This window comes from Amblyomma mixtum, chromosome 3 (genome assembly GCF_055824585.1).
Source record: "Amblyomma mixtum isolate Tamu chromosome 3, ASM5582458v1, whole genome shotgun sequence".
NCBI lineage: Eukaryota > Metazoa > Arthropoda > Arachnida > Ixodida > Ixodidae > Amblyomma > Amblyomma mixtum.
The window spans coordinates 16499370-16516351 of NC_143014.1; the positions used below are offsets into that span (position 1 = coordinate 16499370).

The window sequence follows — 16982 nt, forward strand, 5'->3', positions numbered from 1 at the left end:
CTGTCCTGCGGTCACTGTCGGCCACGGCTTAATGAGATCAGAGTTCTGGGCAAAAGTCGAGATTCAATTGCACGTGAAGTGATGGAAGAGTATTTCATAAAGAAAAGAGGACAAGCATGTATCAGTGATTCTTCGGTTGCACTGTACAATAGTGAGGTAGCCTTTCTCGAAAAGACGATGTAAGTTTAAGTTCAGACCTTGGTATGCTACTGATTGCCACATGATGTATAATTTCGATGCGCATGCTCAAAGTGCATTCTATTTTCTTCATTTAAATATGTGCTTTGCATTTTGAATAAAATCAGTTCTAAGTTTGCGCTCGTCCCGTAACCTGTCTTGTGTGTGTGTGTTTCGCGCAACTGCCATGTCTGAACGGTTGAATTTCTTTGGAGGAGAAATTCTGGAGGCCCGTGTACTGTGCGATGTCAGTCCAAGTTAAAGAACCCCAGGTGGTCGAAATTTCCGGAGCCCTCCACTACGGCGTCTCTCATAGCCTGAGTCGCTTTGGGACGTTAAACCCCATAAACCAACCAAACCAACCATAGTGAAATTCAAATCATGCCGTATGCCCTCCGACGGGCTAAGAACCCGGCTCATGCATGTGTGTTTTCTGGAGACCTGCCGCCTTGGTGAAAGCCCCTTCGTTCGCTCATGAGAAGCGCGACAGGCGTAGTGGAAGTGGCTGGTCGACTGCAGTCGATGCCCGAAAACTGCAGAGCCGTGTCAGAATGGGCTGCCATTGGTCGATGCCGCGTTTCGGCATCGATTGGGTGGCCGACAGGCCACCGGTTACCTCGGAAACGGGCCTTGTTGAAATGCACCGGGCACTCGACACGACTGGACCCTTCCGCGGCCCCACCAACTGCCGCCCAGCATGGTCACCGGCGCTCCGCCAACTGAGAGGCCGCAGGTGGGTGGCCGACGGCGCCGATTTGGGTGCCAGCGCAGCATGTTCTCGAAAGAGGCGCGTGACTGGGATTCCTCGCCTGCTTGTTTGCATTTAGTTGCAGCAAGAACGAATTGATTATGCTAATTTTACGCCAACTCCCTTGACAAAAGTGCAACGGCAGTTGATTAAGTTCATCTGCCGTCCACTTATGCTCTTTTCTTTTTTTTTTTTGGTGGCAACCGAGAGCAAGTTAGTGTCACGTGCTTGTGACGTGCAGTCCCCCTGGTGTGTTGTCAATATTAACGGTGCTCCTGGCTTTTGTTTCAGTGCAACCTTGTCAGTGCTGCTAACGTGCTCGGATTTCCTATCGCTGAGGTTCTTGCCACTGACAACCTTCTGCTCAAAATTAGGTTCACTGTCACGCGATCCCATTAATTACGGAAATACCTGCCTTTAGCATGCTGCATGTGTTAAGTGGTTGGGGATAAAAAAAAAAAAAAAAAACCTGAGAGTTTATTTTCCAGAGCGGGTCTTGGTCGTGCCTGGTTACAGGTTATTGAGAATTTCTCGTATACGATAAGCCGCTTACGCTACGGAAAGAAAATGAGCGCCTACTGCGAGTACGTATGCGGCGGACAAAAAAGGTTCGAAGGTGCTCTTGGCTTTTCCCTGTCTGCTTGCGCCACTTTTCTGTTGTGTCCCTTCACCTAGTCAGCCAACTGGCACTTCCATTTCTGCCAATGCCCGCATTTTCCGTTACTCCTATGACAGGTCCTGAAACTGCTCAAAAAAGGCACGGACGATACAGTGACACGGGGCAAGCGCCTGTCCCTTTTCTTGTACTGTCTTAAATGTTAATGATCATCTCGCCCGACTCTTGAAACAACACGCGCACTCGTGTTCCTGACTAGCCACATGTCAACACTGCTGCCGTTTTTGCGGCGCAGTAGGAAAGGTCAGTTTGCGCACAATAACGGATGCGGTTGTCCTGCGCTACATAAAGTTGGAGGTGTCCCATGGGGTTTTGCGGGATTTCCCTGGGTTTTCTTAGGGTGCAATCATTGGTTGAATGCGGATGATGGGTTATATTGGAGCTAGTGCATCCACGTCCTACAGCGTAAACAGCGCTATGTAATTTATGAGTGCGAACGCACAAACCACAGCCACGCTAGCAATTCATGATAAGCACTGATAAGGACAAACGGTCCAGTTTTGGCGTGTGCAAAGAAGGGACCTTAAGGCGCGACGCATTTTTTGCACGGATCATCTCATCTGAAGTGAGCCCCGGTTTGTGACCTGCTTCCAACAGGCCTTTTCCTCCGCCACTTTACTGCTGGCTCAGAGGTGTAAATCGCTTATTGTACATCTTCTGGTGTATGCCTGAAAAGAGAACGAGGGGGGGGGGGGGGGGGGGGGGGCTCAAAAAGAGATTCAGCGCGGTATTCCCTCATATAATTTCTCGCTCCTCTTTTTGAATTTGCTCCGGGCGCCGTATTTATTCGGGCCTACCTGAAAGCCCGACAGGAAATCGTGGCGCTTCGTTGGGCCAGACCCAGGCTTGGAGATCTGGAGCCTGAGTCGGCCCTATTGTAGACGGGATGATCCTCACTACAAAGCTAGTAAACGAAGAGGGTTATTGACCTGGACGAACCAGAATCTGGAACGCGGAGTCAGTTAAAGGGTTCGACCACATTGTTGGCATTTGTCGCTCCGAAAGCAAATTTTGTGCTCTTCCCGCCGTCGGCCTGAAACGAACACCAATTGATACAAAAACAGGCTGTCATGGGATAAAACTTGTATTCCTGCTATCAGTGAAATGCTACTTTGTAAATGAAATACTACTCTGTAAACTAGATAGCTTTGGCGTCCGTGGTCTTTCTCTCTTACTAAGCATACGTGCGCAAATCGTTATGGTCGATAATTACAAATCTGGTTCTCTTTTGATCCAATGTGACGTCCCGCAAGGTAGCTTTCTCGGTCCGTTTCTGTGCAAACGACAGTGCAAGTATAGCCCATAACGTAAATTGTATTCAGTTCGCTGATGACGCAGTTTTTTCCTTAGCGGATCCTCTCTCGACGAACCAGTTAAGAGGGAATCTGATCCTTTGTGCTCTGCACAAATGGTCCAGAGCTAATGGTTTGGTAGTTAACTCCAGCAAGACTAAGGCTGTCTTTTTTCGGCTCCTTAGCCTGGATATTAGTGTAAGAAATGAACTGAAGCTAGAAAGAATAATGTTATTGAGATTGTGGACAAGTTTAAATCACTAGGCGTCGTTTTCGACTCTCGCAAGAGGTGGTCTGAGCATGTAATGCACGTTGAAAGCAAGCTTTTGAAATCTGTAGGCTACCTCCCTAGATGCCGCAATGAGTTTCCTCGAAGCATAAGCTTGGAATTTATTACGCATTATTTCAATCGTACATAAATTACTGTCACCTTGTTTGGGGCATTACGTGTAAAACAAACCTAAATACTGTGACGTTGTAGTGACGGCAGTCCAGCGGTCAGTAGGACATCAACAAGACTTGCAAACGAAGCTCTTTATTTGGGCTGACTTGCGCCCGCAAAAGAACTGAATCACTCGGCGGCGGCGTAAGCAACAAACCCCTTATAAAAATTTCTATAGACAGTCCATAGACTGTCTATAGACTTTAGTCTATCAAGTCTATAGACTGTCTATAGACAAATCCTTTAGACTGGTCTATAGACAGTCTATAGATTTATGGCCATACACTTTTAGTAGACTTTTGTCTATCGACAGTCTATAGACAAATGTCTACTGAAAGTCTATAGGTCTATAGGAAGTCTATAGACACAGGTATAAAAACAGTCTATAGACGATCTATAGACTTATGGTCATACATTTCCTATAGAGCTGTCTATAGACCGTCTATAGACACTTGTCTATAGATGGACTATGGACGACCTATAGACTTATGGCCATATACTTCCTGTAGATTACTGTCTATAGACAGTCTACAGACAAAAGTCTACTGGTCCAGTAGACTTATGTCTATAGACTGTCTATAGACATTCCATAGGTGTGTGGCCTTGCAGTGCTATAGACCTTTCTCTATAGACAGTCTATAGACCTCTGTCTACTAAACTATTGGTAGACCATTATCTATAGACTGCCTATAGACTGTCCACAATCATTGAAAAAGGTCACCAGACAGAGTTCACACATGAAACAATCAATATACTTACAAATTTAGTTTATTTCCAAGCTATCCAGGCTGGGAATATGCAATACATGCACAAAGAATGCACCACAGTAACATAAAAAGTTGAAAGTAACAGTCCGGCTAGTTTCCTCAGAAGCATTCTTGTGGCATGTTGTCTGCAGTATATCATCCGGGCATGTTCACCTGTACAGCACAAAGGAAAAAATAATATAAGAGGAACTGAAAAAAAAAATTCCCAATCCATCTCAACACATGTGCTTTACAAAGCAAGGCGTATCCTGGCTATGCCATTCTAGAAAGGCAATCTTGATCTTTTGGTTTGGTTTTATGGGGTTCAAAGACCCAAGGCGACACAGGCTACGAGACGCTGAAGTGAAAGGCTGGGAATAATTTCGGTCACCTGTGCATAGTACACAGGCCTTTAGCATTTTGCCTCTATTAAAATGCGACCGCCTAGGCCGGAATCGAACCTGCATCTTTCAGGTCGCCATACGAACATGATAGCCACTGAGCTATCACGCCGGCTCAATCATTTCAGTAAATACACGACAGATTATAAGTGTCGTCATAAAACATTGTAACAAAGACCCCTAATCCCTGGACACTCTACTCTGAATTCAGTACTGACATTGATTTCTGTATGGCAATACTGTTACAGCCAATACTGATCTCTTTATGGCAATCCATTTACACTATTTGTAACAGAAGACTTCGAACAATTGCGCCACATATCTGCATTGACTCGCAAGGAGCTGTTAAGAATGTCACCTGCATAAAATACAGATTCAGTGCACCTTACAGAGGGATCCAAAAAAGAGAATATTGCAGCATTTATTCTTATAACCGCTATAGAAGAAGCGCTTCAGAATACCCTGCGTGAATTAAGCCTGGTACACCCGGCCAAATTTTTAACTGGCTCGGGTGTTGCATCGCTAAATGCACCTTGTAAAAAAGGTGCCTTTCGGCTACACTGCTGGCGTATTCATGCTGTAATTTAACGAGTGAAATGTCATTTCGTGGTTCCTTTTTGTTCAAATAATGTTTGAGTGCAGTACTTGCGTGTTTAGATCAACGTTATCAGTACCATTCGTCTGCCACTACGAACAGCTGAAACAAGCGGCATACGCAGCAATGGATCTGGTCCATATGGCCTCATCCTCTGGATAAAGTACCACTCCTTTCATGGCGGACAAGTAGTTTACCCAGATTAGTGCAAATGCGCCACCAGAACCACTGCTGCGTATTCCGCTTGTTTCGGCTCTTCGTAGCGGCAGACGATGAATATTTCTGATAACTTTGACCTAAACATGCAACTACTCCACTCAAACATTATATTAACAAAAAGAAACTATGAAATGCCATCTCACGTGTCAAATTACAACATGAATATGCCAGCAGTGTAGCCAAAAGGCACCTTTTTACAAGGTGCATTTAGCGATGCAACACCTAAGCCAGTTAAAGATTTGGCCGAGTGTACGTAAGCCGATACTCAAGCGGGCACAAGCTATACAAAACCAGCAGGCAGAAACAACCAGTTCACCACAGATTTGCGCCTATAACTTGAAGCACAAAGACGGAACAGCATACTCGTACTTCTGCGCGCGCTCTTAGAAACAAGCGGGTTGCAGCGCTTCCATGCCGCGCTCATTATTCAGAAAACTAATACAGCACACAGAGGCTGCAGCTGCGCCGTTTCAAAAGCAGTCGCGAGGTTGATACAGGAAATTACTGTCACGACAAAATACCGTCTGAAATTCACTTAGTTTTTCCTTCAAGTGCAGCTCCAACAACGCAGTAAAGAGGTGTGTTTCTTGCATGGAGGCAGCCTAACCCAACGCTGCTAGAAAAATAAGCGAAAGCATTGAACGTGCTCAAAGTAGGAAGTATTTCAATGAAACAATTAACGCCTTCAACAGGCGCAGCTATAATAACACGAGAGCTTAATTTAATTTTAGGCGCAAATAAGCGGCGAGTCACATCGGCGCTTTCGTAACGTAGCTGTCTGTAGCTGTCTGAAATCAGAAACACATACTTTCCCTCTCGCGCAAATGGTATTCTAGAAATCTGTGCACGCGTGAGCGGGATTCATGAACGAACCACTCGGAACGAAATGTAAGCCACCTCTTGTCGAGCCGACCTTCACCCAGCTTTCAAAATGAAGTGCCCGCAAGCCAGCGGCGGCGGCCAACGGCTCTGATGACAGACACGGACGAATCCATAGGTGTGCAACGAAGGGGAGATGGGATGGAGCTCGTGGGTTCTTCGCGGTGTTTGAGCACGCCGGCCATTCGCGCCGGCAACGAATTTTATTCACCCATCACACTACAAGCATTCCTCCAGCGCCGCTTGAATACAACTTTGACAAACGTCTCGCGCTCCAGTCTATAGCGTTACAAGACACCTTTGCTAAAACGTCGGCGTCCACGACGCGCACCGAGCGAGCGTCCATACGTAGCAAGCAATGCACACCTCAAAAAGAACAACACTCCATGATCCAGACAGGCGATAAAACAAAGATTAGAAAATAAATGTAATCCACCACTGAACGAGACTGTATGTAAGTACGTTTTCGGAGGTGCAAAGTAAATTGAGCTCACACGGCGCTAACTAACACACAGTTCCATTTCGGCCGTTATTCACAGGCTAAACGACATTCTGGCCGCGCATCTACCTTGAAACACGAAAAATCTAGTAGACAGCTTGCGAGGAGCGGCTTATCATCAAGGGCATCGCAGAGACTGCCTTTCCGCGCGTTAGTAAAGACAGCGGGACAGAGATAAGCGGCATTAGTCGAGAACCCGATGGCTTCCGCCTTAGAAACGAAGATAGGACGTTTGTAACTGCGCACATAATCTGTTCTGCACACACAGCTCTGCTTTGAGTGATTTAGGAGACAAAATAAATAAAATATAAACGTGTAGACTTACCGTAAGCGGACGATGAAGCTGGATTTTGAAGAAAACGTAATCCGCGAAAAACACGCCAACGCCATTGATGCAGCCACGCACAGGGTTGTTTGCAGCCCGAATGATTTTCCGCCGTCTCGCGGTAAAATGGGTAAAACGTGAAACAGAAACCCATTTCACGGTCGTGTCAAGGTAGATGTACTGTGGTAGCGTAGGCTCCATAGAAGCCCATACGTTCAAAACATGGCGGCTTGTGGTGCGCAGCCAGCGCCGTCTTCGAAATGCGTGGACAACTAAAAACTGACGTCATAATTAAAACAAAAACGCGACGTCGAAGTCACGTGTTTTAGTGACGTTATATACGTGACGTCAGCGTCACGTGCTGCTTGGCGGGAAAAATAAACTGCTGAACGCCGCGACGCTTCAGCGCGACACCCGACACGAGAACGAAGAAAGAAGACACGAGTGCCGACCACCAACGCTATTTTTAGGTAGTCAGTTCTCGTTGTGCCTTTTTCCTTCGTCCTCACCTCAGGTGTCGCGCTGAATGTCGCAGGTGTCGCGCTGAAGCGATGAAATGTGACGCCGCCAGACAGGTTATCGCTCGCACATCGTGCAACCGCACACCTCTTTTTTGCGTACGGGGGCGCCATGGCCACAGACGATGCCCTTTGGGGGCAAAAGCGACAGAACCGCACCCATCGGAACGAAACTAAACAGAAGCGCTGGCAAAAGGCAAAAGCGGAAACTGTACACGAACGATGCACACCAAGAACTCGAGCAACAAGCAACGAGGAAAAAGTAGGGCTAGCAGAATCGAGTTTCAAACAAAAGCAAGCAGAATGGTCAAAAGATATGACCAGGGTATTACATCAGAGCACCGTCAACCTTGGCATCGTCCCGCTGCCATTGCCGCTACTCTGAGCGAACGCTGTCATAAATTTTTACTAAGCAAGCGCTATACTTTCTAACAAAATGCACACAACTAAAATATTTTAAAAAGGAATCACTGCAATTGTTTTTGAATCCTTTTGAAACACAAAATATGTCCTAATTATTTTCCTCTTCTAGTTGTTTGTCCACTCATTTCATTTTGGCGCTTTAGTTCCACCCATAATTTGATATCGCTAGCACTTGGTTCTGGACCGCATTCGGGCTCCGGCTTCGCGACCTATTTCAATAGACCTTGGTCGTGTCTTTAACGCTCGCACTCTTGCCGTGTGCAGCTTGATCTGATATCCAAGACCACAGAAGGGAATTGGTTTATAAGCTTAAATTCTTCGCTTACCCTCTAAAAATCTTATTGTTTTCGTGAAAACAGAACCGAAATCTAACTTCTTGTCGGTATACGCGCCGCATCTGCCACCGAATAGTATGTGGTACAATTCTCAGATAATAATTATAAGGTTGCATAGCATAACGTCTTTTTTGCGTGTGTTCGTGTTTAGAAAACTGATATGCGCCACATCAGCGTGTCATCGGCTCCGAAGCAACAGGTCCAAGGGTAGGAACGAAAAAATACTGGTTTTGTGATTGTTGCCTCGCAGCACTTATTCACATGAATACAAACTGCAAAGGTAGAAATGGCAGATGTTAATCGCACAGAGGACCAGGCTCTTTGAGATTAATCTAAGATGTTTCTAAGGGATGGGCGCTTCCTTGAATTCTCACACCCGTATTTCCCCCTTTATTTTCAGGACGTTTTAAAGAGAAATGTAGAACCGTTGATGAAATGTTTCTGATTTCAGCGCGTTGGACAGTAACGATCGAAAGATGGAATGGAATTGTGTAGAGCGATTCCTTTAAGGGACAGCGTATTCGTTCGATGTAGTACAGTTTGCGGGCGCCCTTACTTCAGGAGCGGCTGCCTTTCCTCGCCTTATTTGTTAGCATTAAATATCTAATTGCATTGACAATATACGTCATGGTATAACGAAAAGGAGCTTGTCAATGCTCCTGAAAACAATATACAGGAGGGTGTTGTAATGGCCTTACGCAATACTTTTTAATTTCCGTAATAGCGAAGGAGGTGGGGGACTCCCGACATAGTTGCGGTCACTAGATGCAGGTCCCCTCAACATGCAGTGCAAAAAGAAATTGACATTGTTCTGGACTTAGCCGAAAGTCAGTGTATCGAACATAGTTAGATAAAATTACGATTGTTATAGACTCGTCTATAGGCAGTGACTATCTATAGTGTACAGTCTATAGACGAAATGAAATTGAAGTAGTTGTAGACTGTAGTCTATAGGGAGTCTATAGACCGTCTATGGACGAAAGGAAATTGAAGCAGCTATAGACCGTAGTCTATAGAGAGTCTATAGACCGTCTATAGACGAAAAGAAATTGAGGCAGCTATAGACCTTGGTTTATAGAGAGTCTATAGACCGTCTATAGACGAAAGGAAATTGAAGCAGTTATAGACTTTAGTCTATAGAGAGTCTATAGACAAAAGAAAATTGAGGCAGCTATAGACCTTAGTCTATAGCGAGTCTATAGACCGTCTATAGACGAAAGGAAACTGAAGCAGTTATAGACTTTAGTCTATAGACAGTCTATAGACAAAAGTAAATTGAGGCAGCTATAGACCTTAGTCTATAGCGAGTCTATAGACCGTCTATAGACGAAAGGAAATTGAAGCAATTATAGACTTTAGTCTATAGACAGTCTATAGACAAATGGAAATTGAGGCGGCTATAGACCTTAGGCTATAGCAAGTCTATAGACCGTCTATAGACGAAAGGAAATGGAGGTAGTTATAGACTTCAGTCTATAAAGAGTCTATACACCGTCTATAGACAAAAGGAAATTGAACCAGCTATAGACTTTAGTCTATAAAGTGTCTATAGACAGTCTATAGACAAAAGGAAATTGAGTCAGCTATAGACCTTAGTCTATAGAGAGTCTATAGACAGTCTATAGATAAAAGGAAATTGAGGCAGCTATAGACCTTAGTCTATAGAGAGTCTAAGACAGTCTATAGATAAAAGGAAATTGAGGCAGCTATAGACCTTAGTCTATAGAAGGTCTATAGACAGTCAATAGACGAAAGGAAATTGAAGCGGCTATAGACGTTAGTCTATAGAGAGTCTATAGACCGTCTATAGACAAAAGGAAATTGAAGCAGCTATAGACTTTCGTTCGTAGATTTTCTATAGACTGTCTATAGACAAAAGGAAAGGTCTATAGGACGGCTATAGAGTGTATAAAAAGTCTATAGAAAGTCTATAGACCATTTTTATAAGGGACGTGCTCGTCAGTCGTCGAACTACGAATGCCCGCCGCTCACGGCACCGCTGAATTTAAAGCCGGCAAGGAAGCTTCGAGATAACAGGTGAAGATTTTCTACAGTAATCTGGAAACACGTAGATGCAGGTATTCATGGCTGGGATCAATCGAGATTACTCCGGTCGCTTCTCGCGTCACGAACAAAAATGATAACACCCCTTTCCTGCGGCCTTGCGCGAACGAACGGACAATACAATGATACGTGGCATTACCCCCCTCCCAAAGAAGCATCGTCTCGATGCTTTAAAATAAGAATAAACACGAATAATGCAAACTTCGAGTCCTTTAGCGTTCATAATAGGGTTTAAGGCGTACGATATGTACGACTTCCGGGCGTGTGCGTCGTCGCTGAGATGCTGTCGTTCCGTCGGAGATGACTTCATAGTCCAGGTCACCGATGAGGCGAATAACCCTATACGGGCCACAGTAGCGTCGCAGCAACTTTTCACTCAATCCACGGCGGCGAATTGGTGTCCATATCCAAACACGATCACCTGGCTTGTAATGCGTGTCTCGTCGGCGCAGATTGTAGCGTCGGGCGTCGGTGTGCTGCTGGTCTGTTATGCGAAGCCGCGCAAGTCTTCGGGCTTCCTCGGCGCGATGAAGGTAGGCGGCGACGTCGAGGTTGTCTTCGTCTGAAACGTGCGGGAGCATTGCGTCGAGTGTTGTTGCGGGCTTCCTGCCGTATACAAGCTGGAATGGGGTAAACCTGGTAGTCTCCTGGACGGCAGTGTTATAGGCAAAGATAACGTACGGCAGAATGGTGTCCCACGTCCTGTGTTCGGCGTCGATGTACATGAAGAGCATGTCTGCGATAGTTTTGTTCAGACGCTCTGTGAGTCCGTTGGTTTGCGGATGATAGGCAGTTGTCCTCCGATGGCTTTTCTGACTGTAGTTGAGAATGGCTTGCGTCAGCTCCGCTGTAAACGCCGTTCCTCTGTCTGTGATGAGCACTTCGGGGGCGCCGTGTCGCAGGAGAATTTGTTCGACAAAAAATTTAGCGACTTCTGTTGCGGTACCATTAGGCAGCGCTTTTGCTTCGGCGTATCGGGTCATACCCAGTCAACCACGGATATCCGTGGTAGGTCCGAGTAAGGTCCGAATCTCCAGTGCCAGGCTGGGATGTCCATAGGGCATGCCTACGTATGTCCATGTTCGGATATACGCATCTGAGATTCTGTGTATGTACGAGGGAGGTTCGTTATCGGATGGCTGGCGGACATCCGCCGGCGGATGTCCGAGGAGTATCCGTAAACATCCCTCTTGGGGTGTGAGCTTACATGGCATATATATTTTGTTTTCCCTCAGACAAACATTTTAAAACAAATTCTATTTTGCCAATGACAAAATTCACAAAATCACATTTCTACCACCAACTAGTTTAATATTCAACCCGTCTACAATAGGGCCGACTCAGGCGCCAGATCTCCAAGCCTAGGTCTGGCCCAACGAAGCGCCACGATCTCCTGTCGGGTAGGCCCGAATAAATACGGCGCCCGGAGCAAATTCAAAAAGAGGAGCGAGAAATTATATGAGGGAATACCGCGCTGAATCTCTTTTTGAGCCCCCCCCCCCCCCCCCCCTCGTTCTCTTTTCAGGCATACACCAGAAGATGTACAATAAGCGATTTACACCTCTGAGCCAGCAGTAAAGTGGCGGAGGAAAAGGCCTGTTGGAAGCAGGTCACAAACCGGGGCTCACTTCAGATGAGATGATCCGTGCAAAAAATGCGTCGCGCCTTAAGGTCCCTTCTTTGCACACGCCAAAACTGGACCGTTTGTCCTTATCAGTGCTTATCATGAATTGCTAGCGTGGCTGTGGTTTGTGCGTTCGCACTCATAAATTACATAGCGCTGTTTACGCTGTAGGACGTGGATGCACTAGCTCCAATATAACCCACCATCCGCATTCAACCAATGATTGCACCCTAAGAAAACCCAGGGAAATCCCGCAAAACCCCATGGGACACCTCCAACTTTATGTAGCGCAGGACAACCGCATCCGTTGTTGTGCGCAAACTGACCTTTCCTACTGCGCCGCAAAAACGGCAGCAGTGTTGACATGTGACTAGTCAGGAGCACGAGTGCGCGTGTTGTTTCAAGAGTCGGGCGAGATGATCATTAACATTTAAGACTGTACAAGAAAAGGGACAGGCGCTTGCCCCGTGTCACTGTATCGTCCGTGCCTTTTTTGAGCAGTTTCAGGACCTGTCATAGGAGTAACGGAAAATGCGGGCATTGGCAGAAATGGAAGTGCCAGTTGGCTGACTAGGTGAAGGGACACAACAGAAACGTGGCGCAAGCAGACAGGGAAAAGCCAAGAGCACCTTCGAACCTTTTTTGTCCGCCGCATACGTACTCGCAGTAGGCGCTCATTTTCTTTCCGCAGCGTAAGCGGCTTATCGTATACGAGAAATTCTCAATAACCTGTAGCCAGGCACAACCAACGCCTTAAGGCCTCGCATGTGAGCCTGAAGGCTGTCATACCAGCGCCGGAGAGTGTGGGCACTGCCTATCGATGACACCTGTGCGGTAGCTATCAGGCCCTCCATCTGGTCCTGGATGAAGATGGATTGATTAGCGAATCGCTGCTTCAGGATGTCAATGGCGTGGTTGTAGCACTCCGCCGTCAGTTGCAACCCCTCGATGGCAGATGCTCCGTCTCCTGTCAGTGCAGATCGCAAATACTGGAATTTCTCTGCTGGCGATTGGTCCGAATTCTTGTGGATAGATGTTTCAAATAGCTCCCAAAATGGCTGCCAATTCCTTCTTTCGCCGTTAAATTTCAGGAGTTCCAATTTGGGGAGTCTTGTCTTGGTAGTCGTTCCTGTCGTTGGGCTTCGATCTTCGTTTGATTTAGTGCTGCCCACGTTCGTTCCTTCTGTGCGTTTCGCTGCAGACTTCAGCTTTGCTAGAGAAGTCACGATCTTGTCGCCGTATTCGATGATGGTTGCAAACTCTGCGTCGGCTTCCTATTCGGTGATCAAAGGCTCGATCGCGGCGTCTACATCGTTCAGTTGACGTTGAGTCAATTGCAGACGTTGGATAATTACCTCCAGATCCTCGGCGTTCGGTGCGGTAGACTTCAGCAATGCTTCTGCCTCACCAACCAGACGCGTTGCCTGAGTTCGCACGGCCTTCCTCTTTCTCTTCGAGATCTCCATGTCTTTCGAGGAGTCGATCTTGGTGGTCCGTTGATGTTGCAGAATCGTTCTCCCGGGTTTCGGCACCAGAAATTAGTCTAGCAACGGAGTGATCCGTTCGGCGTTTTAATCACTCGCCACCACACACATTCTTTTTCTACAACACAACAACCACCATTTATTTACATGGAGAAGAAAAGGCGGCACACTACATCACCGACCACGGCAAGCCCACAACACAGAACAGCACACACTCCTCACACCCACTCCTAACACACACTCACTGCTCGCCTGACAACCCCATCTCCCGTCCCCCCCGCGACCGTCCCGACCCCTTTTCCAGAAAGGGCATATAATCCCTCCGAGGTCGTCGTGCGGGGAGGTTCGGCGCCCACTGGTCTCAAGGTAAGGGGGTAATGCCCTGTGCGGCTACCACCGTCCGTTCTAACAAATGCAGTGGTACTTTTCCCATGCGCGGGACAAGTTACTTTGTTTGGCGATGCGATAGAGCGTCTTCTTCTTAATGTGGAATTAACTTTAATATGTTATTAAACCTGCGGGAAAACGGTCGTTCAGTTACGGCAGTAGTGTGAACATGGGCTTTGATTAGTTCTTGAATTTTTATTCAAAATTAACCAGCTATATTCAACTAAACGACAGGAGAACCTGTACAGAAAGGAGAAACTAAGCTGAGTTAACTTTTCATTGAAAGTGACATAATCACCTCTGTCACATAGGCCAAGTAGTGTGAACATGGGCTTTGATTAGTTCTTGAATTTTTATTCAAAATTAACCAGCTATATTCAACTGAACGACAGGAGAACCTGTACAGAAAGGAGAAACTAAGCTGAGTTAACTTTTCATTGAAAGTGACATAATCACCTCTGTCACATAGGCCAAGTAGTGTGAACATGGGCTTTGATTAGTTCTTGAATTTTTATTCAAAATTAACCAGCTATATTCAACTGAACGACAGGAGAACCTGTACAGAAAGGAGAAACTAAGCTGAGTTAACTTTTCATTGAAAGTGACATAATCACCTCTGTCACATAGGCCATGGTAGAGAGATGGCGGGCAGATGGTTCCTGATAATCACAAAGTTAAAATGGGAGGGAAAATTGGCTGTGGTTTAGCTCTGGTTAAACCTGGAGTGGCGTGATAGCTACAGCTGGCCGAGTGGAACTCGCCGAGTCGAATTGCAAAGTCAGTCTTTCGCCGCTCCGTTTCGCTGGGCGTTCCTTCTTCATCTTCGTCCCTGGACGTGGATTCACTCTCTCCACTCCTCCCCCACTCGGTTTCGCCGGCAGCTGCTCTGCACCACGTGACCAGCCACGGCGCCGCCACGCTGAATGCTCGAAATGCTAGCGTAATGTAGGCGTGCGGCCAGTGCGGCGCGCGCACCAGCTGCTTGCTCCGACGTCACTCCGCGCATGCGCACAACTGACGAGGCGGGCGGCGTCTGCTCCGCCGTCGGCGCAGCGGCGAGGCGCGCGGCGCGTACACCAGCTGCGGCTATGACGTCACTCCGCGCATGCGCATAGCTGGCGGAGCGGTGGTGCCACGTCTCAGCGCGCAGTCACGCTACGTCACTACACTGCGTCACTACGTCAGCCGCTTCGCGAGCTCATCGCGAAGCGGCGGACGTAGTGTAGCTATCGCTACAATAAGGGAGAAGTGCCGATGTGGTCCGTAGAGCATGAGCTGAAGGCAGCAGGTAGCATGCATCGTCGGCGTCAACTGTGGACAACAAATTTGGCTGTTTTCATTAATGCAAGTGGTGTCCGGATGTTTGTCTAGGTAATGCAATTTAAAATAAACGGTTACATCGGAACAAGCAGATGCAGTTAGCTGGAAGCACCGGTACTACCCGTAGCGCTTACCAAGCAGGCGATAGCATTATCGGCGCTTATGGTCGTAGTGTGTAAGCGAGTAAAATTACAATTTCCAAGCACCTGAGCAAGAGTAGATAACATTTAAGATAACGAGAATTGCGTTTAATGACAAGCAAACGAGCAGTACTCCTTGTGCACAGCTATGTAAAGAAGCTCAGCGCGGGGCTGCCGTCTTCCTAATAGTCGCATTCCTGGGGGACTTCGAGCCGCGTTCAGTTTTGCCAGCAGCCAATGGTTCTGCGAAAGGGAGCCGAAATGAATGTATGTTCGACTTACACACGCATGCATGTAGCGGGGAAGCCCTCGTATTCAGCACTCTTCTCTGCTCCTTCCGTGGCGCAAGCTTACTCTAGTGCCACCTTGTGATAATTTGAGTTTAATTATTGAGCCGACGAATAGTGGGCAAGAGCTTGGCGAAAGAACGCCACGCGTTTTGCGGCTCACATGGGCGAAGGCGTGCACGGTACGTGCCGCTTTTCACATACACTGCTCAAAAGAGACCACACCCGTAACATGCTTCTAAAGCAGAGATGCATCGATTTCTGTTTCCTCAACAATCATGTAACGGGCGCCACGGGCAAGTCCGCTTTCCCAAGGATCACTAAGCTCGCGTACTAAGCCGAAGGCTTCCGGAAAGAAAACATGGGAAATTCATTTTATTTCGCTAAGCTAAAAGAAAAAAAAAACTTTTCGAGCAACCGCCGTCCACGGTGTGTATGCAAGCACCTCAACGCAGTCAACAACGCGCAGTAGACGACGCTGGCGGGTATGACCCTGTGACGTCAGTGATATCACAGGCTGCCAGATCAGCGAGCAGTTCGCAGAAGAAACGAAAAAAGTTGTTGCAAAAATATCTGTCGCACAGAATCAACCGAAACTTGGGGTATTGTAAATTAACGTGTTGGGAATTAAACGCAATAAGCAGGATATGTGCGAAAGTAGTCTGTCATGGCCACTTTAAGGTTTCAAGAAAAGAGGCTCAAAATGGTTTATTGGGGTTTAACGTCCCAAAGCGAGGGACGCCGTAGTGGAGGGCTCCGGAAATTTCAACCACCTGGTGTTCTTTAACGGGCACTGACATCGCACAGTACACGGGCCTCTAGAATTTCACCTCCAACGAAATTCGGCCGCCGCGCCGGAATCGAACCCGCGTCTTTCGGATCAGCACCCGAGCGCTGTAGACACTGAGCCACCGCGGCGTGGCCGGCTCAAAAATGATAGCTTCAGAAACGCAGTCTGATTGCAGCCATACCACAAGTTGATGCAGCGGTGGCCTAGTGATCTACTTCGCATGCGGGAGGAGATCCGCAATACCGCCGGTGACACAATGGATTTCCCCACGCCTGGTGTTCGACTTATATGTGGTGAAGACCCCCACCTTGTGTAGACAAAAATACCTTGTGCCATGGCGAAAGCTTCCCTTGCACCGTTAAAATTCATCGTCACCAAGTTAAAATCGCCGGTCCTGGTAAACTAGTAAACGGTCGCAGGAACTAGAAGAAGGAAGGCATGCAGTCCACGCATGCAGTAAAAAAAATTAGCTGTGGTTCAACTACTGCTGAACCTGGTGAGAGAGCGAAAGCTATAGCGCATCGGGAAACTATAAGCAGCCTGGCATCTGTAACGTTCAGTGCGTTCCGGACACTGGATATATGCAGCGCATCCACCCTGCCACCCTGGCA

The 16982-nt window shown here is 47.2% G+C and overlaps 1 protein-coding gene across 3 annotated transcripts in view; it reads left to right on the forward strand.

Annotated features, from left to right (window-relative positions):
* The first annotated feature begins 832 nt into the window (after positions 1 to 832).
* The window catches only part of LOC149349322 (uncharacterized), an 88677-nt gene continuing 72527 nt past the window's right edge, over positions 833 to 16982 (forward strand). For 2 of the 3 annotated variants that reach the window (XM_089578260.1, XM_089578261.1), the window contains exon 1: positions 833 to 910. The gene's annotated coding sequence lies outside the window, so the exon portion shown is untranslated. Of the gene's footprint in view, positions 911 to 8144; positions 8483 to 16982 lie in introns of those variants that run through there. The other variant, XM_089578258.1, reaches the window with a different exon arrangement.